At 47.4% G+C, this 26,579-nt stretch overlaps 1 long non-coding RNA gene across 6 annotated transcripts in view; it reads left to right on the forward strand.

Annotated features, from left to right (window-relative positions):
- LOC138288288 (uncharacterized) overlaps positions 1-26,579 on the forward strand; it is a 421,935-nt gene that overhangs the window by 240,438 nt on the left and 154,918 nt on the right. For 4 of the 6 annotated variants that reach the window (XR_011202367.1, XR_011202371.1, XR_011202368.1 and 1 more), the window contains exon 6: positions 24,568-24,679. This is a non-coding gene — a long non-coding RNA (uncharacterized lncRNA). Of the gene's footprint in view, positions 1-6,031; positions 6,440-24,567; positions 24,680-26,579 lie in introns of all 6 variants that reach the window. The other 2 variants (XR_011202370.1, XR_011202372.1) reach the window with 1 other exon arrangement.

Below are 26,579 nucleotides of genomic sequence, written 5' to 3' on the forward strand. Positions count from 1 at the left end.
CGTACATAACACACAGGGAGCAGCCCTATGCACTAAGCCTTGCACTACCAGTTGCAAAGATAGTCACCAGCCCATGGGGTACATAGCATAACGCCATCAGCTGCACACCTGCAAGAAACAGGGCCCTGACCAGTAGGAGATGCCCACTGACACCATTAGGGTTGGAGTGCTTCAGAGCCTGCACAAAAAGGGAGCTACCCTGCCATGTTCGCCCTGACCTAGGTATACCCACAGTCCACATCCCCACCCTTGTAAAACCTTATCACGCGCAAAGTCATGATTCAGAATTTGTACTCACCCCCTGGTGGCTGCTATGATGCTCTCAAGCACCCATCCAACTCCGGATAGGCCACCACCAGGATGCGGAACATCAGGGGGGTCAGGGTACGACGGGCACCCCTTTGTCGTTGGGAGGCCAGCCCCAGCTGGGCCTCCGTCATCTTCCTTGCCCAACGGTGCAGGTCATGCCACCGTTTGCGGCAGTGGGTGCTCTGCCTGTCAAAGACCCCCAGGGTCCGCACCTCCTTGCCGATGGCACGCCTAATACCCTTTTTCTGATGGCCGCTGGCCTGCAGGAAAAATACAGCAGAAAAGTGATTTGTCATACCATCCGGACTGTCATACTCATGGCCACCATATCCCTCTCATCCCCTTATGCACAAACATTGACCCCCATACATGTGGCTTACCCACACAGCACTCCATACATTCATGGCCCACTCATCATGCGCACAGTGTACTAACCTGTTTGCACTGGGGTAGGACCCCATCCACCAGTCTCTCCAACTCCTCCAAAGTGAAGGCAGGGGCCCTTTCCCCAGACACTTGAACCATTGTCGCTTCCAGACACAGGTGACAGCAGCACTTGCAGTGTAGGTCCTCTACTGTTGAAGGTCAGGTAGCAAGTGAGTGAATAGGCAGTCACGTCCGCGGTGGTGCGTACCGTCAATGCCGGCGTACATCACCATTGGCTCCTGGAACCCATAGGGCCTAATGTTAACCAATGCGAAGTTGCGCGGCGGACATCATCCGCAACCGTAACGGCACACAGCGCCAGCAGAATTACCTCATTTCCACTTGTCCCTCCTCACAGATCAGGCAGCAGCCATTTCAAGGGGGCACAGGCCATGGCACCTAACTGCATCACAGCAGACATTGGCACATCAACTGACTCTCGGATTCACATACTGGTTCTGTAAATGAAGAGATGCATAATTATTTCAATAGATGTGTGAATATGACACTCTGCTCACCGTTTTCCTCCCTAGACTTCATCCGCTGCGGATGAATATGAGATGGATACATCCTCCAGTGTGCAGACCCCTGGTGGATCTGGCGACAATGCAGGACAGACGTATTATCCTAAACTACAGACTTGATAGGGCCACAATCCAAGAACTGTGTGCCCAATTGGAGCCAGACCTGATTTAAGCTATCCGCCACCCCACAGGTATCCCCCCTCTAGCGCAGGTCCTGTCAGTGCTCCATTTCCTGGCAAGTGGTTCCTTCCAAGCAACAGTGGCCATGGCATCAGGAATGTCACAGCCTATGTTCTCAAATGTGTTGACCAGAGTGATGTCTGCCCTGCTGAAACACATGCACAGCTACATCGTATTCCCACAGATGGAGGATTTGGCAACAGTGAATGCTGACTTCTATGCCCTGGGACATATCCCCAACATCATTGGTGCCATTGATGGTACACATGAAGTATTTGTCCCACCCGGAGGAATGAACAAGTGTTCAGGAATAGGAAAAGCTATCACTCTCTGAATGTGCAGATGGTGTGTTTGGCAGACCATTTCATATCCCATGTGAATACCAAGTATCCTGGCTCTGTGCACAATGCCTTTATCTTGAGGAATAGCAGCATTCCATATGTGATGTCTCAACTCCAGAGGCACAGGGTGTGGCTAATAGGTGAGCCCATGGTCCCCACCCAGTTGATGTAGGTACGTGGGTGTTGGGCTGTCCCTAAGGGTGAGTGTATGTCTAACAGCTATCTCTCGAATATTTGCAGGTGACTCTGGTTACCCCAACCTCTCATGGCTACTGACTCCAGTGAGGAATCCCAGGACAAGGGCTGAGGAACATTACAATGAGGCACATGGGCGAATAAGGAGGATCATTGAAAGAACTTTTGGCCTCCTGAAGGCCAGGTTCCAGTGCCTTCATCTGGCTAGTGTCAGGGGCCTGTTGGTGTGCCACTGCCTCCCTCATGGTGTTGGCCAATGCAGCCAGCACCCTTACAATGGTGACCAGGATGGTGTGGTTGTGTTTGAGCGCCTCTCTGATCCCCAGGTACTGCCCTCCTACAGCAGCTGGGTCTCCCGCAACTTGGCCAGTATCTGGCCCAAGGTCTCCTGGGAATGTTGGTATGCTCCCAGGATCCCTGCAAGTGCCTCGTGGAGAGTGGGTTCCCTGGGCCTGTTGTCCCCCTGTCACACAGCAGTCCTCCCAACTTCCCTGTTGCAGAGCTGCTGTCATCACTGTGGGCCTCTTCTGTGGGGGGACTGATGTTGGTGGCACCTCCTCTCCTGTGATGTTGAGTGGGGGTCCTGTGGGGATGTAAATGCAGTGATATTGTATCTGCGTGTGTCATCTTGTGCATGGGTGTGTTTCCCTGTATAGTTGTGATTGCCCTGTCAGCTTTGCCTTGTGTGTGTGGTGATTTTGTAGGCTAGGTGATTCTTTCTAATGGACATGCTTTAGTGATGGGTGTCCATGCAGGTCTGTGATGGGTGTCCATGCATTGGTGTTGCATGCAGGGCGTGGTATTGGGATGGGTGGGTTGTGATAGTGGGGTATATGTGAGGTGGTGGAGTGATTGAGGTGAGGGTAGGGGTAGGAGTTTGTGATGGCCTGCAGGTAGGGGCGGAAAAAGTAGTAAGGATTTGACTTACCAGAGTCCAGTCCTCCTGCTACTCCTGCGAGGCCCTCAGGATGCGTGATCACCAAGACTTTCTCCTCCCATGTTGTTGATTGTGGGGGAGGAGGTGGGGGTCCACCACCAGTCCTCTGTACAGCTATCTGGTGTCTTGCAACCACTTAATGCACCATCCCCCTTGGGTCGTTCCACCTCTTCCTGATGTCATCCCTTGTTCTGGGGTGCTGTCTCACGGCATTGACCCTGTCCATGACTCTCTGCCATAGCTCCATCTTCCTTGCAATGGACGTCTGCTGCACCTGAAGAGCTGGTGCTCTACCCGGATGATTTCCTCCACCACGACCCTTAGCTCCTCTTCTGAAAACCTGCGGTGTCTTTGGGGTGCCATGGATGTGGTGTGAGTGGTACATGTGAGGATGTGTAGGATGATGTGTTGGGGTGTGCGCTGTGATGTGCATGGATGGTGTATTGGTGATGGTGTTTTGTGGCTCAGATTGAGTGGGTGCTCCTGGCTTGTCTCTCTCTGTGTTAGCAATCTTATCTTTCATTGAAAGGGTTGTGGGTAATGTGGGTGTGTGTTTTATAGTGTTGTGGGTGTGTGGGTGTGGTGTGTGTTTGTGCGCCAGGTGTGTGTAGTTTGAATTGTCCAATGTGGTATCGTTTTGTAAGTGTGTGTGTATTTTAAGCCACTGTGGTGTGTACCGCCAATGGTTTACCGCGGTTGAAAGACCAATGCGGTAATTCGTGGGTCCTGATACTGTGGGTGTATTTCTGTTGGTGTAACGGTGTGGGTTTTGGTACCGCCAGTTTATCACTGACCTTTGGGCTGGCGGATTTGTGTGGCTGTCTGTATAGTGGCAGATTTCTCTGTTTGGGTCTTAATAGCCATAGCGGTGTACCACCGCAGTCACGGTATGTTGGAGGCCGTCAGCACGGCGGTAGGCGGCATTTACCGCCAATGTTGTAATGAGGGCCACAGTGTTACTTCATAACTGTGGCCCCAATGTGGTATGGGTTATCATATCAACTACATACTGATCTAAGGAGGTCACAGGCATTCCAGATACAATGATCCTGGGACACATGCTGTGTGACAAACAGGTCAGCTGGTTCTGATCTGCCAATTTCCTGAGATGATTGCCATCTACACAACAGGCTGATTCTTGATATTCTATCCAGGTATGGGCATTGGGATGTTCCTTTATTTGATCCAAGCAGAAGGGTACAACCACTATGATCTCAGAGACAGTCATAGAGTTTAGTAGGAATCTCTAGAATTCCTAGAACATGTAGAACCACACAAATCATTGTTGGTTACTTATCGTTTTTACCCTGATTGTGATGTTGATTATCTTGCTTTGTTTCATCTGCTGAATTATCACAACAGACACTTTTTATACTAGATTGCGATTGTTTCAATAACTTTGTTAAAAACGTATCTCACATCTTTGTGTCTCGCCTCAGTATGTCTGAGTAACTGAGCAAAAGGGGTATGATTTGTTTCCATGATTTCCCTGGCGAGTCGGAGTGTCATCTTCAGGTTGCCATAATCGCCTTTTACCCTGTTGGTTTGGAGGTTTGGGTGAGAAACTGTGAGCTAGCCAGGAGTTAGGCCATGAGCTACTAAAGGTGAGGATTGCACTTAGCCTTCCACACTCTGTTGTGCTGCCATCCTAAACACGCAGTCCTATTACCAAAGTACGAACTGCATAATATGGTGCCACCAAAGTATCAAAGTCAGGTACTTATTTAACAGATCTCCTGAGTAGTTCTCTCTTGTATGCCCAATGTGCCTTATTCACCTTTGTATGGAGATGTTTGTGGTGTTAGGGAAATATTCTCCTCAGCTGTGTATGTAGCACCTATATTTGTCCCTAGGTTATTCAAGCTTGAACTCTTAAAAGGATACCTCACTTGATGTTCCAGTCTCTGAATTCTGTTTTACAGATGGAGAATCCCGTATCTATTCCAATAAACTATAGACATACTGTCACACAACATTTACAAATGGAGTAGCCAATGGGAGTGTAGACATTATATCCGTGGTAGAGGCACATGATGCGTACGGAACACAAACATTTAATGCATACACAGTAGCAAATTCTAGACAACAATGTAAAGCATACAACAATTTAGAAGTACCATTAACATACCAGGGACATCATAAATGGTTTCAAGGTGCCCTACCACATGTTGAAAATGTTGCACCGGGTCCTCTCAGTAGTGACAGTGCCCGTATGGCCAGTTCTAGCTACCTACACACCATATAGAAATATACAAAATTTACAGGCAGCGCATCTGTGCCCATGATAGAATAATATAGCAAGATAATATAGATGCTTAATGCAATTCATAATGAGATCATTGAATACTGACCCAGCAACGGCTGCTCCAGCTGTCCAACAGCAATTGGCTACACCGGGGATAAACACAGTAACTGTTAATGCAATTATGGGTAAAGTTCCACCAAAAGAAAAGGTATTCTGTTTTGGATTGCTCACAAACAAACCAGCTGGAAGCAGTGTTTCCTCATGCAGTACTCCATGATAAACATAGAATTCTCACAATATGCTTACCACTTGGAACAGTACCCTCAACAGATGAGTGTGCAACTTGGGGCACAGTTTTTGCTGCAATAAATACCGTAACACATGGTACTCAGTCATTTGTGGTTTCACCGGAAGTGTTAAAACAAATTTAATATTGGGCTGCCCCTGCCCTGGACTTGGGGATGAAACTAGTGGACAATTATATCACGGTGTCCTCACTTATTTTAAGTAATATGAACGGGGAAGCAGCAGCATTGGCAGTTCACCAACATCTCACCCAAGATACTTTAATAAATCAGAAGCACAAGTTACCAAAAATAATTCCCAAGACATATACGTGTCACAACAATTTAATTTAAGGGCCAGACCAAATGAGCCACAACTTAAAGAGAATCCTGAAAAGAATAAAACTAACCAAGTTCAAGCGTCTTCTATAAAACTATGGCACAAACAAAAAACAAATAAGGTTAAATCGCTGGGCAAATCTATGCATTCAGAGAGCTTTAATTTTTTTTACAATCTTTGCAACTGTGATAATTTGAAACAACATGACAGGTATCAGTATACTGATCCAAGCCCTTCTCCTTACTTTCAGGACTCATCAAACTCAGTCAGAGCTCAGACAAGAAGAGTACCTGAAACCAAAGAAGTGCTCACAATGCTTGCTTTATGTAATAATTAAGAGGTCAAGAAACTTCCTCATCAATAACCACAATTCAAAAAGAAGAAGGTTGTGTACATTTTGGCAAAATATGCCACAGATATTGAAAACACTACGGAGGAACAGAACGTAGGCAGTGCCTCTGCTCGACAGTGCCGCAGAAGTTACCATAGTTCACCAGAATCTTCAAGAATTTTTGGAAGTGAATGCAACTAACGACTATATAGAAGTCAGAACCTCAGATAGGCAAGTCTCCCACCCGGAACAAGTTATTATACTGAAAATACAAATTGGGAGGACATAGTGCGCACAGTTAAAATAGTTTTCTGGGACAGACTAACCGTAAGTAATGACATTCCCTTGGCAGAAAAAGATTGGCTTCTCAAGTTTTTTAGGACCCTCCCACAAGGGAAAGATGTGAATTTGTTGTCTTTCTTAGTCCTAGTTCCAGAGCAAGTAAAGCAAGCCTATGCAACCCTGTACCACAACCATGTGGGCTGGGACAGGGAATCTCCTTATCATGTAAAACAAATAAGGTTCTATTCCGCAAATACAACAACAGTACTCTATAAACCATGAAGCAAAAACCCCCTGTGAGGGACATTCTCTCACAGCCCAAGTACCAGGGAGTAACTGAACTCTGCTATCACCTATGAACAATCCCTTTTTTCCTGTAGCTAAGTAGGATCAATCATATAGAATAGTCTTAGATTACAGATATGTAAACAGCCATACATGCACATATGCAATACAAAATTCACACAGTACAAGATTAATAAACAACACTGTCCACAAAAAAATCCAAAACAACCTTGGATATTTCAAATGATTTTTCTACCAAAACATAGCACCTGAAAGCAGGGGTCTAAGTGCTTTTTCTGCGCTCAGCCACAAGGGCCAATTTTGCTGACTTTCTTGAGGGAATAGGAACAGACAAGAGCTGTTCTTTGTCTGTGTGACATCAATACTGCATGATATTGACCCAAATGCATTGTCCTATGTAGATTACATATAACTGACAAACAATGACTTAAATCCACACTTGGCCAAAGTAGATCACACTGTATTGGGATTCGCTGAACATGGCTACAAATTTAACTTTAAGAAAAAAAATTGCTTTCATCAATGCCCTGTTTTTGGGATATGTGCTTTCAAATGAGAAGAAGAGTGTTGCACCACACTTTTTAGAGAAGCGCACAGTTGCAACAACCAAATGACATCCAAAAACTGAAATCCCTGTTAGGATTCCTTATCTTTGGCAGAACATTCATATTTGATCATGCACAAGGCATAAACCACTTCAAGATTTAATATGTCCAGATTTTTCAAGTAGATATTGGACACAAGAACATACACTAATACTCAGGTAATTACAGACTGACATGCTTCATGCAAACCACTTACACACGCATGAAAATGAAATACATCTTGTCATCCGGATAATTCTGGATGCTACTGGCTCTACCTATGTCACATTCAACAAGGGTGACACAGTGCTGATTGCTTATAGTCCAATGCTGAAATGCATTTTGCATCCATTAAAAAATATCTACAGCAGTTCAGATGGCTGTCATTAAGGAATGACCACTGGTTCAAGGAAAATGCAACATTGTCGTAACACCAGTGCCAACCTTAGAGGCAGTCACAAAGGCTAATATTCCAAACGCAAAAGTATTACATCCACAGTGGATAAAATGGGACACTCCTTGGCTGCCACTGATGTAGATTACGTGTTTGACCACAAATTGCAGACTCAAGAGTTTCTCCAATATGAACTGGAGTACGCCATGCCCTGTAACGTCATGCCTCTTCATCAGTATACATATATTATTCATAGTGATGGTTCAGCTCAACCTGTTGTACGTACCAAACATCAATACTCTATTGCTTGTGCAGATGTTTATGGAATAATGAGGGATGGTGAATTATACCCTCTGCAGATCCTAGACGATTGCACTGCATGACTTGCTGAACCTCAAAGCATTGAGTTTAGCACTGGAACATACAAATCTTGATTCCCCATACTTATAGTGTGTGATTTTTACTATTGTGTCCAGTCTTTCAATGAAAACCTGCACTACTGGCACCTTAGTGGATTCAGAGACACCAAAGTAAACATTATCAAGCTTAAAATACTATGGGAGAGGTCAGAGTTTAAAACAAACTGCCGCAGTCTCACGTAATACATACATTGGGCCAAAAGCGCGCTGGAATACATGTTGTAGGGAATTCACTGGCTGATGAAGCAGCCAAATCTGCCGTTGTTGCCACTGGTTTTTGACTATGCGTGCCAGAAGTAAGAGGAGAAGCTTATCATGCCTCTCCCACCATGCGCTTCATTTTGATTTTACTTGCTGGAGCTTTTGTGTATGAGAAACAGCATTGACTCATCAGAAGGAGCCTGTACCTTGGCCCTGCTCTCTCTGTAGACTACGTTACAGATCCACCCATTCTCCAAACGGGTTTTGAACTCAACTATATTAGATGCTTACTGACATCAGACATTTAGCTTTGAAAAAATTGTCAAAGAATAAACATGTGTAAGCTGCCAGCTCCTAAATGAAATAAACATCACATTTGAGCTACTGAACTTTTGTTGGCTGCTGTGAAAGCTTCAGCTGGCAGCACCCCTCTTCCCAAAGCAAATCCAGCAACATATTCCCACCCTTTAAGTGCCCAGAACATTGCTTTTGTAATAATTCCAGGGAAGGGAGATCCTGTTATCCCCAAACAAGACCGTAGGCTAGAACTAATTCAAGCAGCACATGACGGGAGTGCTTCTGCCCATGCTGGTGTGGCAGCTACTATCTTATTACTACAAAAGCGCTATTGGCAGTAGAGTCTATATATCCTTAGCTATGATATCTGTGAGCAAATCAAAGGATCCACAATTAAAGGCCCACTGCAGACACCTCTTTTAGTGTCCAGCAAGACTGTGTGTGTACCTTCATCATTGTGGTCCTTTAAATTCAGATGGTGCACACCTATACATTCTACTTGCAGTAGATTCTTGCTCCAGATTTCATTGAGTGTTGCCACAATGATTGACTGATGCTGATCTTTATTGGGATATATGCAGTTGCTGCTTTACACTCTGACCAAGGCCCAACTTTTGCATCAAATACTTACAGGGATTTCATGGGAACGTTGGGCGTAGTGGTGCATTATTACACTAAGACAATTTGATAGTGGAAAGAAAAAAAATGGGACTTAAATCAATCCTTAGCAGCTAGCATATGAGGTTCAGGTCGTAGTTGGGCCAAACACCTATATGGGGTCCAGAGAGCATTAAATAATCTTCCTAGATCAGGGTTCTGCAAAGTCGGTCCTGGAGAGCCGGGTCCAGGCCAGGTTTTTAGCATATCCACATTGAGAAAAAATATGTTTCAGAAATCTACATTTTTCTAAATGTGGATGTGCTAAAAATCTGGCATAGACCCGGCTCTCCAGGACCCACTTTGCAGAACCCTGTCCTAGATGATCATACCCAATGTGAAGTTCTGTTTGCCATTCTAATGCTTGTCCCATCTTTTGATGGTCCTGGTGCTGTGGTGGCAGAAACCGTCTTTGACATAAATGAATGTATCACTGTCCTGCAGGAATTCATTTTTTTTCGAGATGAACGTTCCACTACACATGCCACCGCTTTGGGAATGAGGAATTCACCAACATCTATTGGGTGCATTCCAAAAGTTGGGGATCTGGCTCATAAAAACATTGCTGTGAAAAAGGAGTTTGGTCCATCATTCACTGCACTGGTGCCAGTCCTGGAATCCAGGGTACCAGAACTATGATTCTACCATTGCTTGCTGGCTGTGAAGACAAATTATTCACTTCCATTGATCAAGTTCAATTGCACCATGTGGCTGATCCTGCACAGTAGACCTTGAGGATTCCTGGGTATTTCCCTGTCCAGTCTCACTGCCGTACAGGAGATACCTATTCAAGCATTAAACAATGCTGAAATTCCCCTAGGTTTGGGATTGCGGAAAATGAACTCCAGTCACCCCTACGAGTATCAGAAACATACAGACAAAAGTTTACTGTCCTTTACCATATCACAGAGCAATGGACTTGTTTATGATGATCCACTATTGGAGGAGTCTAGCAGGTCTCTTTCAACTTCTGTGGCTCTTGTCCTCATACAGAGTGCTTATGAATATTTTGTCAACATTGACAACTCTTCTTAAAACTCATCATCACCATCTTTTCATGGTATACATAAGTTCTTCACCTGGCTTAAACACACTTATCTGATCCATCCATGGTCCTATTTGTCAATTATATTGACCTTGCTCTCTTTATCCCTGTGGATTCTATTTGTGATTGTTTTCTTTCTCCCTGTTGATAGGCATTATCTGCCTGAACGCTCTGCTGCTGAACTGGTAAATGAGGTATTGAAGCCTAACTTTTCTTCCCACAAAGTGGGATCACTGACAGAGTATCGGGATCAGATATATCATGTAAACATAATATAGAATAAAAAATATTGAAGGCAAAAATATTGAGAAGGTAAATGCAAATAAGTAAGTATAGATTTACTGTTCTTAACTCCACGTTAATGTACCTTTTCTTCAAGGTACAAAATGTGGAGTTAAATATCGTAAAACTTTGTTTACCTGTAGAAACTTACCTTCACATTATTTCTGTCCTCGATACTCATGGCACAGTATTTTTTCCCATTATATTTCTATTTCAGATATTCTGTCTAAACACCCACAAAGTGCAAAGAGATTTGTAACTTGTCAACATTTCTGATGTTCCAGTTCCGGATGGGATCGTTTAGGATAAAATAGCACATGATATATTTGGCCCTACTGAAACAATTCAAATATCATATGTTTTAAAAATGTCTATGATTGATATCATTCTACCTGGTATTGTGTCTGATGACTGGGAGGTAAAAACAATTGATATTATGCTCACTGTGCTCAAATATTATACTGTTCATTGTGCAATTCTGACAGAGATGAGTTGCAAAACATATGTAGACAAATTCATGTATTATTTTGGCATGATGCTATGGATCCTGAGTTAGAATATTTCAAAATGCCAGCAACAAAAGCAAGAAATATGTTGCTTACTGATATTATTAAAATAATGTATTGAAATACATTTGTTTCCCAATTGGCTATGCAGGGCTACGAATATTGGAAGAATACAATTGATTTAAAATCACACTGGGGAACAAAAGATTAGCAAGTACAGGGTATAGATGTCTTATTGAAATCATGTTTTATACCATTGTAAATTCTTTTTTTTGAATTACACTACTCAACAAACAAATGGTATTAGGTTGGCAAACATTAAGTACAAGAATAGGCCAAGTATTCTCTCAATTGCAAAGTTTGAAAATTGGCAAAATGTTGTGGATTATACAGACGAACAGCTCAATAGTATGGTGAAGAACTGTACATTCAATTTTACACTTTCAGTTCCCAATTGGTGGTTATTGTTGCCATTGGATACAAATGGTTGTATTTGATGTTTTTCAAACTCTACATAGGATTTTAGAACAGCCACACTGGACCCTCATTTTCTCATTACATAACACGCAGGTATAGGCACAACATACAGTGTGGGCAAATTATGTCAGAAATGGTTGCAACACTCCACTTTGACAGCTAGTAAGAAACACTTCTATCTCCTTTCAGAGGAGAAACATTTGCAAGATTTCTTGTTGGGTCCTAGGAAACCATGCTCAAAAAGATGCTTGTATGCAATAAACAACAAAGGGGGTCATTCCGACTCCGGCGGTCAAGGACCGCCGGGGCCGGGGTCGGCGGGAGCACCGGCAACAGGCTGGCGGTGCCCCGCAGGGCATTCTGACCGCGGCGGTTTGGCCGCGGTCAGAACAGGAAAACCGGCGGTCTCCCGCCGGTTTTCCGCTGCCCTCAGGAATCCTCCATGGCGGCGCAGCTTGCTGCGCCGCCATGGGGATTCCGACACCCCATACCGCCATCCTGTTCCTGGCGGTTCGCCCGCCAGGAACAGGATGGCGGTATGGGGTGTCGTGGGGCCCCTGGGGGCCCCTGCAGTGCCCATGCCAATGGCATGGGCACTGCAGGGGCCCCCGTAAGAGGGCCCCACCAAGAATTTCAGTGTCTGCTTAGCAGACACTGAAATTCGCTACGGGTGCAACTGCACCCGTCGCACCTTCCCACTCCACCGGCTCCATTCGGAGCCGGCTTCCTCGTGGGAAGGGGTTTCCCGCTGGGCTGGCGGGCGGCCTTCTGGCGGTCGCCGCCAGCCCAGCGGGAAAGCCAGAATGGCCTCGGCCATATGGCGGTTCCCGCCAGGCGGGCGGCTACCGCCGCCCGCCAGCCTCAGGATGAGGCCCAAGATATGGAAGCTTTCACAAATGGAAGCCGCTGCTTATTTCAGGCATATAAGTCTGTTAAATAGAGAAAGGATTGGCCAGTGCCAATAATGTTATGAATATATTGCCAACTTTTCCACGTCACCTTTACAACATGGACAGAACCAACTTATGTCCATTATGAAGTTATGAATAGAAGTTACTTGATGCTGAGTGATCAAGGCTGTTGTCATATGAGAGCAGGTGTCCCACATGGATTTATGATGGAATTCCACTTGCCATTACAATGAATGACTTTATTATGCAAGTGTATAACAATAATGCATTCATATGAAAGGCTTTTACAATGCAATATCCCTGTAACCTTTATTTTTTTAAGTGAATTTCTATGTTTTTTAAAAATTCTATTTCATAACTATAATGGCCCCGCAACCTTTAGATTGTTCAGTGAATTTCTCTGGTTTTTAAAAGTAAAGGTATTTTCATCACTAGATGTTAATCAAACACTGCTGTACATGGCCTGCGGCCGACCCTTTATAACCACCCAACCTTGCGCCTCACCTGACCGAAGGCCATGTGCGGTAAGGTTGACCAAAGGACCTTGCCTGCAGCTAGCCCTCCGAACTACCCAACCCCACACTGCACATGTCCTTCGGCCATGCATATTTGGAGTTGGCTGCAGGTCCATTTGGCCCCCTCTTTTGGCCGATTTCATCCCTGGGGCCCCTATCCCCAGGGTTCATCCTTCAAATAGTTTTTTAGGTTGGGGAGGAGGGCCATGATTACCCCTATCTGGATGATTTTGGCCCCGGGGACCCAGAGAAATTACCACAGACACACATACAGTTGAACACCCTACCCTAAGTGTATGGGTCTGAGACCTTAACCACTAGGCCAAAAGAGACTCCTTAGCATGTGGTGTCCAGACTTAGATATGCCTTTGAACCCAAAGATTTTGAGTGAGAAAGACTTCAATGTTACATCACTAGGAATGTTTAATAGTCAAAACACTGGAAAATAAAGAGTCACACTGCCATGAGATACAATAATTTGAACATTTAGGGGGTCATTACAACATTGGCGGTATAAGGTGCTTACCGCCGTGCAGAAGACCGTCAATACACCGCCGCGGCCGCGGTAGACCGCCACAGCTATTATGACACACATCACGGAATCCGCCGAAATTCAGACACCCACACAATACCGCCACACCAAAGGTCAGCGATAAACATGTGGAAACAAATCCTCCACCTCCACGGCAACAGAAACGCGCCCATGCCATTACGACCCACGAATCCACGCGGCGGTCTTTCAACCGCGGTATTCCATTGGCGGTACACACCGCCGCGCTCAAAATACACACACAGCACCAAAACACCGCCACATTGGACAATTACATATACACACACCTGATACACATACACACACCCAACACAATATGAAACACACACCCACATCACCCACAAACCCCTACGACCACAATTCACGAACGAAGGCCAGAGAGATAGCACAAAACAGACAACCCCATCACACAGAGGCACACAACACCATCACCCACGCAACATCCAAGCACAAAACACCACATACCACTACACTCACCACACTCATCAACACATACACCACCCCACACATCACACACACCACCCCATGTCACGCCAAAGACACCCCCGCTTCTCCGAGGAGGAGCTCAGGGTCACGGTGGAGGAAATCATCCGGTTAGAGCCACAGCTATTTGGCTCACAGGTACAGCACACATCCATAGCCAGGAAGATGGAGCTATGGCAAAGAATAGTGGACAGGGTCAACGCTGTGGGACAGCACCCAAGAAATAGAGAGGACATCAGGAAGAGGTGGAACGACCTACGGGGGAAGGTGCGTTCAACGGTATCCAGGCACCACATCGCTGTACAGCGGACTGGCGGTGGACCCCCACCTCCTCCCCCTCAACTAACAACATGGGAGGAGCAAGTCTTGTCCATCTTGCATCCTGAGGGCCTTGGAGGAGTCGTTGGAGAAACAGACACTGGTAAGTCAAATCTTAACCATCATAACCCCCACCCTACCTGCATGATATCACACACCCCCACCATCACACCCTCCCCTATCACCCCAAATCCTCACCTATCTACCCATGACACCAATCACCCATCCCAACCCCAAGACCTGCATTACATAACTAAGCATGGACACCCATCACCAAAACATGCCCACTGCACAGACCCAGAACACCCCCCAACCATCAGCACACAAGCCCCACCACAGGAATGCCTGCACTGGGGTTCACGCACACCCAACCATTGCACACCATGAAACACACACATGCAATAATCATGTACTTATACCCCCGCAGGAACCCGAAGGAACGTCACCACACCAGAGAGTCCAGACAACACCACTCCACCCACAGAAGAGGCCCACAGTGACGACAGCAGCTCTGCCCCACTGGATCTTGATGACCAGCCCGGACCATCGTGGGCCTCAGGACAGTCGGTTCCCCTTGCCCAGCTACAGCCCAACACTGAGCTTACACCCTCTGGTAACACCAGCACAGCACCCACCCAGCGGGCCCAAACCTCCCTACCCAGGACAGGTCAATCAGCGGTGTGTCCACCACTACAGGGCACCCAGGCTAACCCACCAGCCCAACAACAGCAGGGACCTGGGGGCAGTGGTAGTGGTAGTGGGCACACGGTCCAGGGGACGGAGGCACAGCAACACAGGGGAACTGTGAGGGCTGCTGTGCGACAGAGGGAGGACAGGCCAAGGGAACCAACTCTCAACGAGGCCCTCTCCTCCATCATGGGAGCATACCACCACTCCCAGGAGACGATGGCCACGGTCCTGGACAAGTTGCAGGAGACCCTGCGTCTGCAGGAGGAACAATATTTGGGGTTCAGGGAGGAGCTCAGGACCATCGGCTCCGCCCTGGGCACCATCATAGGGGTGCTGACGGACATTCAAAAGACCTTGAGGGACACCGTGGCACTCCAAGGGGCCCCTGAGACTAGCCACGACGATGAAATGCCCACCACCTCTGCCGGCGCTAGTGGACAGGACGCCCCGCCACAGGACCAACACACCAGCACCCCATCCCCTGCAGACGGACAACCACCACGCAAGCGGGCCCTGAGATCCAGGAACAGGACAGAGCAAGATGGCAAGACCCCTGCCAGGAAATAAGACCACCCTGATTGTCCCCCCACTGTCCCACTTTGCTACCCTGCCCAAATCGGAACTGACCCAGCTCCACTTCCAATTCCCAGATGTGCAATGTACCTGTGAGACTAATAGACTGGACTCTGCCATGGACATTCCTCCACCATCACCCATCACCATTTTACAACCCCCCCTTCATTTTTTTGCACTTAAATAAACACCCTTGAAACACTAAAAAAAAATGGAGTCAGTCTATGATTTGTAGATCTGTATTATCAATTACAGTTTCATAATGGGTTACCCATTGGAAGGCTAACATACCTTTGTCACACATCACAAGCCCTTCAAGGATGCAAACAGTTAACGTAGGTTACCACATTTGTGAAACTGAAATGGAAGTGGACAACTCAGTTAACAAAGAGTGAGTGAAATGTCAGTACAGGATAGAGGTAGATGTGTGAAAGTTAATGTAATGGTAAAAAAGAAAATGTTCTCACCTGTGTCTCACTGGGAATATTGCTGTATGACTGACTCCCTGTTGTCGTTTTCGTCTTCCTCAGCTTCATCCTCATCACTGTCCACAGGCTCCACAGGCTCCACAGCTGCTACAACACCGTCATCTGGATCATCCTCCTGCAGAAAAGGCACCTGGCGTCGCAATGCCAAGTTATGGAGCATGGAGCAGGCGATGATGATGTCGCACACCTTCTTCGGTGAGTAGAATAGGGATCCACCTGTCATATGGAGGCACCTGAACCTGGCCTCTGCCCTGGTCCTGGGATTCCTCACTGGGGTCAACAGCCAGGAAAGGTTGGGGTAACCACAGTCCCCCAATAGCCATTCACGGTGCCTTTGGAGTTCACCCATCATATCAGGGATGCTGCTATTCCGCAGGATGTAGGTGTCATGCACAGAGCCAGGAAACATAGCATTTACCTGAGAGATGTACTGGTCTGCCAAACAGGCCATCTTGACATTCATGGAATGATAACTCTTCCTGTTCCTGTACACCTGTTCACTCCTGCGGGGGGGACCAGAGCTACATGGGTCCCATCAATGGCACCTATGACGTTGGGGATATGTCTAAGGGCATAGAAGTCACCTTTCACTGTAGGCAAATCCTCCACCTCAGGGAAAATGATGTATCTCCTTACGTGTTTCAGCAGGGCAGACAACACTCTGGACAACACGTTGGAAAACATAGGCTGGGACATCCCTGATGCCATGGCCACTGTTGTCTGAAAAGACCCACTTGCAAGGAAATGGAGCACTGACAGCACCTGAACGTCAGGGGGGATTCCAGTCGGATGGCGGATTGGTGACATCAGGTCTGGCTCCAACTGTGTACATAGTTCCTGGATTGTGGCATGGTCAAACCTGTAGGTCACAATTAAATGTCTCTCTTCCATTGTCAACAGGTCCACCAGCGGTCGGTACACCGGAGGATTCCGCCATCTTCTCATATGTCCCAGCTGACGGTGCCTACGAAGGACAACAGCAAAGAAACAGTCACTATTCCTCCAGGTATGTACCCACAGTCACACACAAGAGTACACCAGACAATAAACCCTTCCTGTATGTGTGTTGAGTGTAGGCCTCAGTATGTGTGACGCAGTTGAAAATTAATCCATGTGGGCCCCTGAAATGGCGGCTGCCTGACCTCTAAACTGGGACAATGGGATTGTGGGGTAACAGCACTGGCGTTGCACACCATCGCGGTAGGAGGTCGTAGATCGCGGCGCAATGCTGCATTGGTTAACATTGGACCCTATGGGTCCCAGGAGCCAATGAACAGGTGAGCCGGCGGTGATGATGCGCCCCGCCGTGGACGTCACCGCCGCGGACGTCACCACCATTTTCTATCTGTTGAATCACTAGATACCTGACCTTCGACAGGAGAGGACCTACACTGCTAGTGCTGCTGTGACCTCGGTCTGGAAACGACGATGGCTGCTGCGTCTGGGGAAAGGGCCCCTGCCTTCACTGCACAGGAGTTGGAGAAACTTGTGGATGGGGTCCTCCCCCAGTACACACTACTCTACGGTCCTCCAGACCAACAGGTTAGTACACAGGGAGCACGTTGTAGGGGATAGGCCTGGATGGACAGGGCTGGGTGGAAGAGGGAAGGGGGCAGAAGTCATACTACAGTAAAGCATGGGAATAAATGGGCCACATGGTCAGAGTATGGAGGGGGCCACACACATTGATGGTGCAATTGGTAATGACTGTTCCTCTTCCCTTGTGCATGTCATCTAGGTCAGCGCCCACCAGAAGAGGGACATTTGGCGTGCCATCGCCAAGGAGGTCCGGACCCTGGGGGCCCACCAGAGACGGGGCACCCACTGCCGGAAGAGATGGGAGGACATTTGCCGCTGCAGCAAGAAGACGGCGGAGGCTCAGCTGGGGATGGACTCCCAATGTGGGAGGGGTGCCCGTCGTACCATGACCCCCCTGATGTTCCGGATCCTGGCGGTGGCCTACCCGGAGTTGGATGGGCGCTTAAGGACATCACAGCAGACACAAGGGGGTGAGTACAACCTCATTCTGCGGACTTTGCGTGCAGTGGAGGTGTCTGGGTGGGGGAGGTGGGCTGTGGGTGTCCGTAGGCCAGGGCGAGTTAGTTAGCCCCTCCGTAATGTAGGCCATGTGGCACTCTACCCCACCTCAGAAATTTAGCAAGTTGAGGTATAGTTGCCCCTGTGGCATCCATGTGCGCAGATTTCCACCATTGCCATGTAGGCCATATCCATGAAATTGCATGTGCAGAGGGCAGGAGCGCGGCGTTGTGAATGGGGCTGCTGCATCTGTCTTGTCCGCCAACGGTAGGGGTATGCCATGCACTAAAACTCTCTTTGTTCTGTCTCCCCCCTTTTCCTGCTCTTCCTGTCCTTTTGTACATCAGCATCAACAGGCGGAGGTACAGTGGCACCGGAGCACGAGGGAGCTGCATCCCACATGGCCATGGAGGGCCACACCACAAACTCTGAATACACCAGTGGGACGGAGGGCGAGGGGAGCTTCATGTCGGCCACCGGATCACCAACCAGCGACACAGACTCGTCCGCCGATGTGAGCTCCCCTGTGGTGGTGGCACCATCTGTGCGCCCCACTTCTACAGGTACAGCCGCCACCCCCCCTACCAGCACCGCCCTCCCAGCAGCCCCTCAGCGTTCGCCCCGTGCCCGCTCACCCAGGAGGGTGGGCATCACCTTCGCCCCAGGCACCTCAGGCCCTGCCCCAGTCATCCCTGCTGCCCTCAGGGAGGAGGCCATTGACCTCCTCAGGTCACTCACTGTTGGGAAGTCTACCATTGTGAATGCCATCCAGGGTGTAAAAAGGGCATTGCAACACGGTAATGCATTCCTGGAGGGCATTCATTCTGGTCAGGCTGCCCTTCAGCGAACCCTGCAATCTCTGTCCTCAGCATTGATGGCAGCAATTGTCACTGTGTCCAGCCTCCCCCCTCCAACTTCCTCCACACAGACCCGATCCCCTGAACCCCAGCCCATCCCAAGCACACCTACAGACCAGCATGCACACAAGTCAACACACACAAGTAGCTCAGGCAAACATAGGCACCACACATCCCACAGGCACTCACACAAGCATCACACCCATACAGACACAGCAACATCCACTGTCTCCACTGTGTCCCCTCCTCCTCTTCTCCCTCCTCCCTCCCAGTCTCGTCTACACACACACCTGCATGCTCCACATCTACAAGCACTAGGACTCGTACCAGGATACCCAGCACCACACGCCGCTCACCTGCACTCACCACCTCCACTGCCATTTACACGTCCCCTGTGTCCTCTCCCAGTGTGTCTGTGACTCCCCCTCCCAAAGTACCCAAACGCCGACAATCACTCACCCAACATCCATCCACCTAATGACAGCCTCCAGTACCTGCACCTGCACCCAAAACACCTAAAGTGACACCTCCTACAACCACCTACTCTTCCTCCACTCCCAGACCCCCTCCAACTACCCATCCCAGTGTTCGTCAGAAACTGTCCCTCTGTCAAATTGAACTTTTTGCCCCCACCCCCCCTCCAATTCATCAGTCCTGTCGTAGCGCCTCAGCCAAAAAGCCTCCAGTACCAGTGGTGCGTGTTCCAGGTTTTTGGAGTGCACCGGCCACCAGGGCAGGCAGTAGGACCCGGAGCCAAGGCACTGGCAGCCCACCCCCTGTAAAGGCTCCGAAATTGGAGAGTGGACGACGGGACCGTGTCAAGACTCCTGGTGGGACAACAAGTGAAATGGGATCGAAGGCGATTGGTGAGTCAGCTGTAACTCCAAAAAAGGTGGGGAAGGTCCAGAGGAAGTCTGCCCAGCCTGTTGGAAGTGTCACGGCGGAGAAGTGCGCCATCATTTCCGGCGGTCCAGACACAACCGCCAGCACCGTCGTCACTGGTCCAGAGACCACCGCCAGAGTCAGTGCCCAGGAGGGCTCAAGTATCGTCACTGGTCCAGAGACCACCGCCAGAGTCAGTGCCCAGGAGGGCTCAAGTATCGTCACTGGTCCAGAGACCACCACCAGAGTCAGTGCCCAGGAGGGCCCAAGTATCGTCACTGGTCCAGAGACCACCGCCGGAGTCACAGCCCAGGCGGTGCCAGGATGCCACAGCCCCGCTGGGTAATGATGGAACGTTATGCCACACACCAATGTCCAGTGTGGAAATCGTCATGCCACACACCAATGTCCAGTATGGAGATCGTCATGCCACACACCAATGTCCAGTGTGGAAATTGTCATGCCACACACCAATGTCCAGTGTGGAAATCGTCATGCCACACACCAATGTCCAGTATGGAGATCGTCATGCCACACACCAATGTCCAGTGTGGAAATCGTCATGCCACACACCAATGTCCAGTATGGAGATCGTCATGCCACACACCAATGTCCAGTGTGGAAATCGTCATGCCACACACCAATGTCCGTATCAGAACCCCCATGGCAAAGCACCGCTGAACAGGGCAAAGACCGCCATGGCAAAGCACTGCTGAACAGTCCTGAACCGCCATGTCAAAGCACCGCTGAACAGGCCAAAGACTGCCATGGCAAAGCACCGCTGAACAGTCCTGAACCGCCATGTTAAAGCACCGCTGAACAGGGCAAAGACCGCTGAACAGTCCTGAACCGCCATGTCAAAGCACCGCTGAACAGGGCAAAGACCGCTGAACAGTCCTGAACCACCATGTCAAAGCACCCCTGAACAGGGCAAAGACCGCCATGGCAAAGCACCGCTGAACAGTCCTGAACCACCATGTCAAAGCACCGCTGAACAGTCCTGAACCGCCATGTCAAAGCACCGCTGAACAGGGCAAAGACCGCTGAATAGTCCTGAACCGCCATGTCAAAGCACCACTGAACAGGGCAAAGACCACCAATGGCAAAGCACCGCTGAACAGGGCAATGCACCAGGTAGGAATCAATGGCCCACCACATCAGGCATCCTTAGCCCATGTGCAGCTGGGACAGCGACAGGACACTACCTTTCACGGGGAGACTCATCCAGTCTGGGCACCAGTCACCCCCCAGTACCAGTATGGACCAACACCAACTTGTGAGACTGTGGCTTTGCATTCTCCAGGATTGAACAGTGGGCAACCCACCCACTGTAGAGACTTGTGAGACTGTGGCTAAGCACTCCCCAGGATGGTCCAGTGGGAAAACCACCCAGTGTAGAGACTTGAGAGACTGTGGCTTTGCACTTCCCAGGATACATCAATGGGCATGGAGCCCCGTCGTGGATCTGGCATTGCATTCATGTGGCTGAGGTGCCCCCCTTCCCTTCCCCCTGAGGTGCCTGTAGTGTTTCTATCTGATGCCCCGGCAGTGTTCTCTCCGATTTTGGTCAGGTATCTATTGTGGGCTTCGCCCATGCATTTTTGGACTGTTTGTGCACGGACATTGTTGTGTACATATCTGCACTACTTCTCGGATTGTATATGTAAATATGAGGGATTTTAAAATACATATATTTGTATATTTTTGTATGACATGTATAGTGGCACATGACAAAGTTTGACCGAAATTTGCATTGTCTTTGCATTCTTCCGGGGGGATTGTGGGTTGTTACTGTTCTTTTTGTGACTGCATTGGTGTGTATGTTGTAATATGCGAGGGTGGGAGTGGGGGTGTTTGGTGGGTGTCCCCCTAACTTTTGCCTCCCCCGTGTCGTAGATGCAGTACTCCCCGGTATCTTCTGCACCTACGTCGCTGTTGGTCGGGAAGGAGCAGAAAGACAAGGGCAGGTAGTATTTGGAGTTCTGAGTCCATGGAGTCGTCGTTCCTCGTGGGATGTGTAGAAGGTGAGCGTTTTTCCATAGCAAAAGCAGTTTCCGCCGTGTTTTTATCCACAGTGAATCTGCCCCGGAAAAGGTGGCGGATTGGCCTGTTGTGATACTGTGGGCGGTACATTGTCTTCCGCCTGTCTGTTGGCGGTGACCGCTGCGCTGCTTGTCTGTACCACCGTGGCAGGCGGTGTGTTAAAGTGGCTGTCTTTGTTGGCGGTTTCCGCCAGGGTCATAATTCCCTTTTTTTGTCCGCCGGCCTGTTTGCGGTATTACCGCATCTTTAACACCGTCCGCCAGGGTTGTAATGACCACCTTAGTGTATTGACAATCCAAGAGCTAGGCATAAATGACCCTGTTATGCTGTGCCTCCTTCGTTATTCACAACTGCGGGCTGCCAATCAGCTTTTCCAAAAGCAGTCCACTCTGCGAGGTAGTCCTAATAAATACAGTCATTAATTTGTAATTTTTCTGTAATAGTTAATAGCGGTATAGTCCTATTTTGTCAGATTTAATTCATAAGTTTGTTATACTCCTCAGACTATTGGTCGACGCGTTCCGGCCCGTCATCACTGTAGGCCTCATCAGGAGATTGAAAGGAAAAAAATACCTAAATGCAGAATTGCACACGTATGTACCCGTTATTGTAGCTGCAACTCTCTTATATTATTAACAATACCACCAGGGTCACATAATGTCCTGTTCACCAATTAATTAATTGTTCACCTTGTGATCAATTTCTATCTGCTAAAGAGTCCAGCAAACTTCTGTGATGATGAATATTAAAAAAGAGACACACACATGCAAATTACATATTTATAACAATTAAAACATATGGTGAGTTTAACACTCTGTCTCAAATATGTAAAGAAAACTAAACAAATATAGCTTCTGTAGTGGATTTGAAGAAAATTACCACAACAACCGAGTGGAACACAATTATTTGTCAAGACCCTTAACCTGAAGTTATTGTGTGTACAGGCTTGCACGGACCTTTATTTGGTCACAGACACTGGACCAAACCATCAATTTATACATGAGATACTTTGTTTTAATTCATTAATATCTATCCCTTAACACTAAGGGAAGGTACCAGAGTGGACCTAATCCTAAAAAATAAAGCGGAAAGTACCCAAATATGAAACCTTTATGTCTCTCAGCCTCTAAAACTCGTGAATGGATACACCGGTGTGTGTGTGCTACATCATCACGTATTCCTGTGATGGGGCTCCTCCTAAGCGGTTGCACAATGACTAACGAGTGCTTGAGTGGTCAATTATTCCAAATAGGCGGTTAACCTGGTGGCCATTTTTGAATGTGTAATGGTCTAAATACAGGTGGAAATGGAGACATGTCTCAACCACTTGGTACAATGACAAATCCTCTCGCCCCACATCCTGACATTTCTGCTGATCCCTGACAAGAACATTGTCCTCCTGTTACCCACCTGGGGGGAGGAATATATATCAGCTGTATAATATGTAATCCTTATAAAAAAACAAATATGAACATCACCATTATGTGCATTGCAGGAAACACTTCAAATGCTCGAGCCATCTGAAACATCCTTTCCAAACCATACATCAACAATTGTACAAAAAGTGAAAAAAATATCCAAAGGAACTAGAACACATAAATGTCAGCCTGTTGTCTACCTTCAACATCGTATCAAGGACCACATTTCATTTAGATCATTCAGCCCGATTCGAGCTATACCATATTTTTCAATGAATCTTGCTTCCATCTCATCCAGAATGGATGTCACACAAGTTCCTTGGTGCTTTGTCTCAGCTACAAAAAATACTGACCACCAAATGTCGTCCTCTTAATGATATCTGCTCATATAGTATTCCACAAGAGGAGCTCCGTGTACGGAGCATCTGATTCTGGTCCTATGTTGTAAAATATGTGATTTAACTGATTGTACTGTTTGCCCAATGTATGATAACCTACAAGGGAACCTTATGCAGTATATGACATTTTTAGTATTGCAGTTTGTAAAATCTAAGTTGTTTATGTATTTTTCTATTAACCTCAATGCTTTTTGTGTTTTCTGAGAACCTACAGGCAGAGCAGGTATTATACCTGTAATGACCAGTCACTGGGGGTAAATTAAACATTTCCCAGAGATATGTTTTCTTTTTTTCAAGGGAAGAAGAATGGACCAGGCCCGTAGGTTGCGACCTCTTTTGAAAGAAAATAGAGGTTTCAGTATAATCAATGGGGGCTAAAATTTTCCAGTTCCTTTTAATTATTGATGTCACCTTGTTGGCTTTAGGGTTATATGTTAAGACGTAGTTTAATGGGATTTCTCTGGTCCGCATCTTTGGGACCAACAATTCCTCTCGCGGGGTGTAACATGCATGCTTACATGCTCCTTTTACAAGTTTTCTTGGATACCCCCTATTTGTCAATCTCAGTATTAAATGCTTAGCATTTGCAAAATAGTCCTTATTTGTACAATTTCATTGTATATGACGAAACTGCCCATAAGGCAAATTCTCCCTAAATGTAGGCGGGTGGCTGTTTGAGAAATATAATAGAGTATTCCTATTACTAGGCTTTGTGTATAGGTTTAGATCTAAAAACTTAGGGCCTGATTTATGAAAAGTTAGCACCAACTTTGTGTCATTTTGAGCGCTTTTCTTTCATTTTAGTTGCTGGTAATAGATAATCTTTTTGATTAATCCTACAGTTGGGAGTGGACCTCAGCTGCTGTGAATGTGATCCCTTCCCTGTTAGTGCACTATCCTGCTACTACTCCCACCAAGCTGAGAGAGGTGGCAACCATTGCTTCATCTATTCAGGTAAGAGAACAATGAGGACTAGTTAGTTAGTCAGTAACTAACGGTTACTGCAGATAAGTACTTTGATTTTCCTTAGTTATCTAGGTTGATCTAGACAATATAAGCAGTGACAGCATACCCTACTCCCCGATGGTCAATAACATAGTTAGAGAATGTAGTAGGACCTGGGTATAACTAACCATAGCTAAGGCTCCCAGTTTTTCATTTGTTCTGATTCTTACAGATAAATGCTGACAGAAAATAATGTTTCCTCTCTGTATTTATTTTTAAAAGTGGAAAAATATTGAAAATTGTGCTTCTTATAAATGACACTTCATGTTGTCTTTTGTGCATTCCAAGACAACAGCTGAGCAGATAGACAGCATGGGAGTTAAAATAAAATAAATAAGAGGACATACAGATGGAAATGTTAAAAGAATAAATACCATAAATCTGGAAGCCCTATCTCTAATTAACTACACATACAATGGGATAGGCAGATTAAAAAACAGGTTGCACAAAAAGGCAGCAGTGCAAATAAAAGAAAGCACAAACAAACTACTTCAGACATAAAGTACTTTCAGCAAAATATATATTAAAGTTTTAAAACCCACCCTCTCCTACCACAACAGGCCCACCCCTCCTCAAAAAAATCACCCCATCTCCGAACAAGTCCAAAGAAAACTAGTGCAACAAATTCTGAAGTCCAAACTCACAGGGCCATATTTATACTTTTTGACGCAAAACTGCGCTAACGCAGTTTTGCGCCAAAAAAATTAGCGCCGGCTAACGCCATTCTGAAGCACCATGCGGGCGCCGTATTTATTGAATGACGTTAGCCGGCGTTAGCCGCCGGCGCCGTCTGGTGTGCGTTAAAAAAAACAACGTATACCAGGCAGCGCCGGCGTAGGGGGAAAATGGCGTATGCGCGTCCACAAATGGTGCAAGTCAGGCTGAGGCAAAAAAATCGCCTCAACCCGATTTGCGCCATTTTTTTACGACGCCCAACCCCCATTAAAATGACTCCTGTCTTAGCAAAGACAGGAGTCATGCCCCCTTGCCCAATGGCCATGCCCAGGGGACTTCTGTCCCCTGGGCATGGTCATTGGGCATAGTGGCATGTAGGGTGGCACAAATCAAGCCCCCCTATGCCACAAAAAAAATTCTAAAAAAATACTTACCTGAACTTACCTTAATGTCCCTGGGGTGGGTCCCTCCATCCTTGGGTGTCCTCCTGGGGTGGGCAAGGGTGACAGGGGGTGTCCCTGGGGGCAGGGGAGGGCACCTCTGGGCTCATTCTGAGCCCACAGGTCCCTTAACGCCTGCCCTGACCCAGGTGCTAAAATCCGGCGCTAATGCAGGTTTTTTTGACCCGCCCACTCCCGGGCGTGATTTTTGCCCGGGAGTATAAATCCCACGCACATGCCTCGGAGTCGATTTTTTAGACGGGAACGCCTACCTTGCATATAATTAACGCAAAGTAGGTGTCCACGTTAAAAAATGACGCTAACTCCATGGACTTAGGCGCTTGACGCGTCTAACGCCAAAGTATAAATATGAAGTTAGTTTTGCGTCGAAATTGCGTAAAAAAAAACGACGCAATTTCGGCGCAAACGGAGTATAAATATGCCCCACAGTCCTTTCCAAAATCATACACTCTCCACCCACAATAAAAGTCCCTCCCACCAAAATACAAAATAAAAAAGGGTTAAGAAAAGTGTGTTCTCTACGTAGGTCTGGAACTTCTGGTTTTACTACAGGTGTGCCATCAGACCACTCAGCTATGCCAGCTGGTGCAGGACGTAGCATTGAAATTGGTGGTCTGAGCGGGAGGGGGCTGCAGTGGTGTTTTTTTTCAGGTGGCTGCCAGCTTCCATTAGCACTGGCGGTGTTGTTGCTGGGAGATTGGAGGTGCTGAAGG

Source organism: Pleurodeles waltl, chromosome 4_1 (assembly GCF_031143425.1).
Source record: "Pleurodeles waltl isolate 20211129_DDA chromosome 4_1, aPleWal1.hap1.20221129, whole genome shotgun sequence".
NCBI classification, from domain to species: domain Eukaryota; kingdom Metazoa; phylum Chordata; class Amphibia; order Caudata; family Salamandridae; genus Pleurodeles; species Pleurodeles waltl.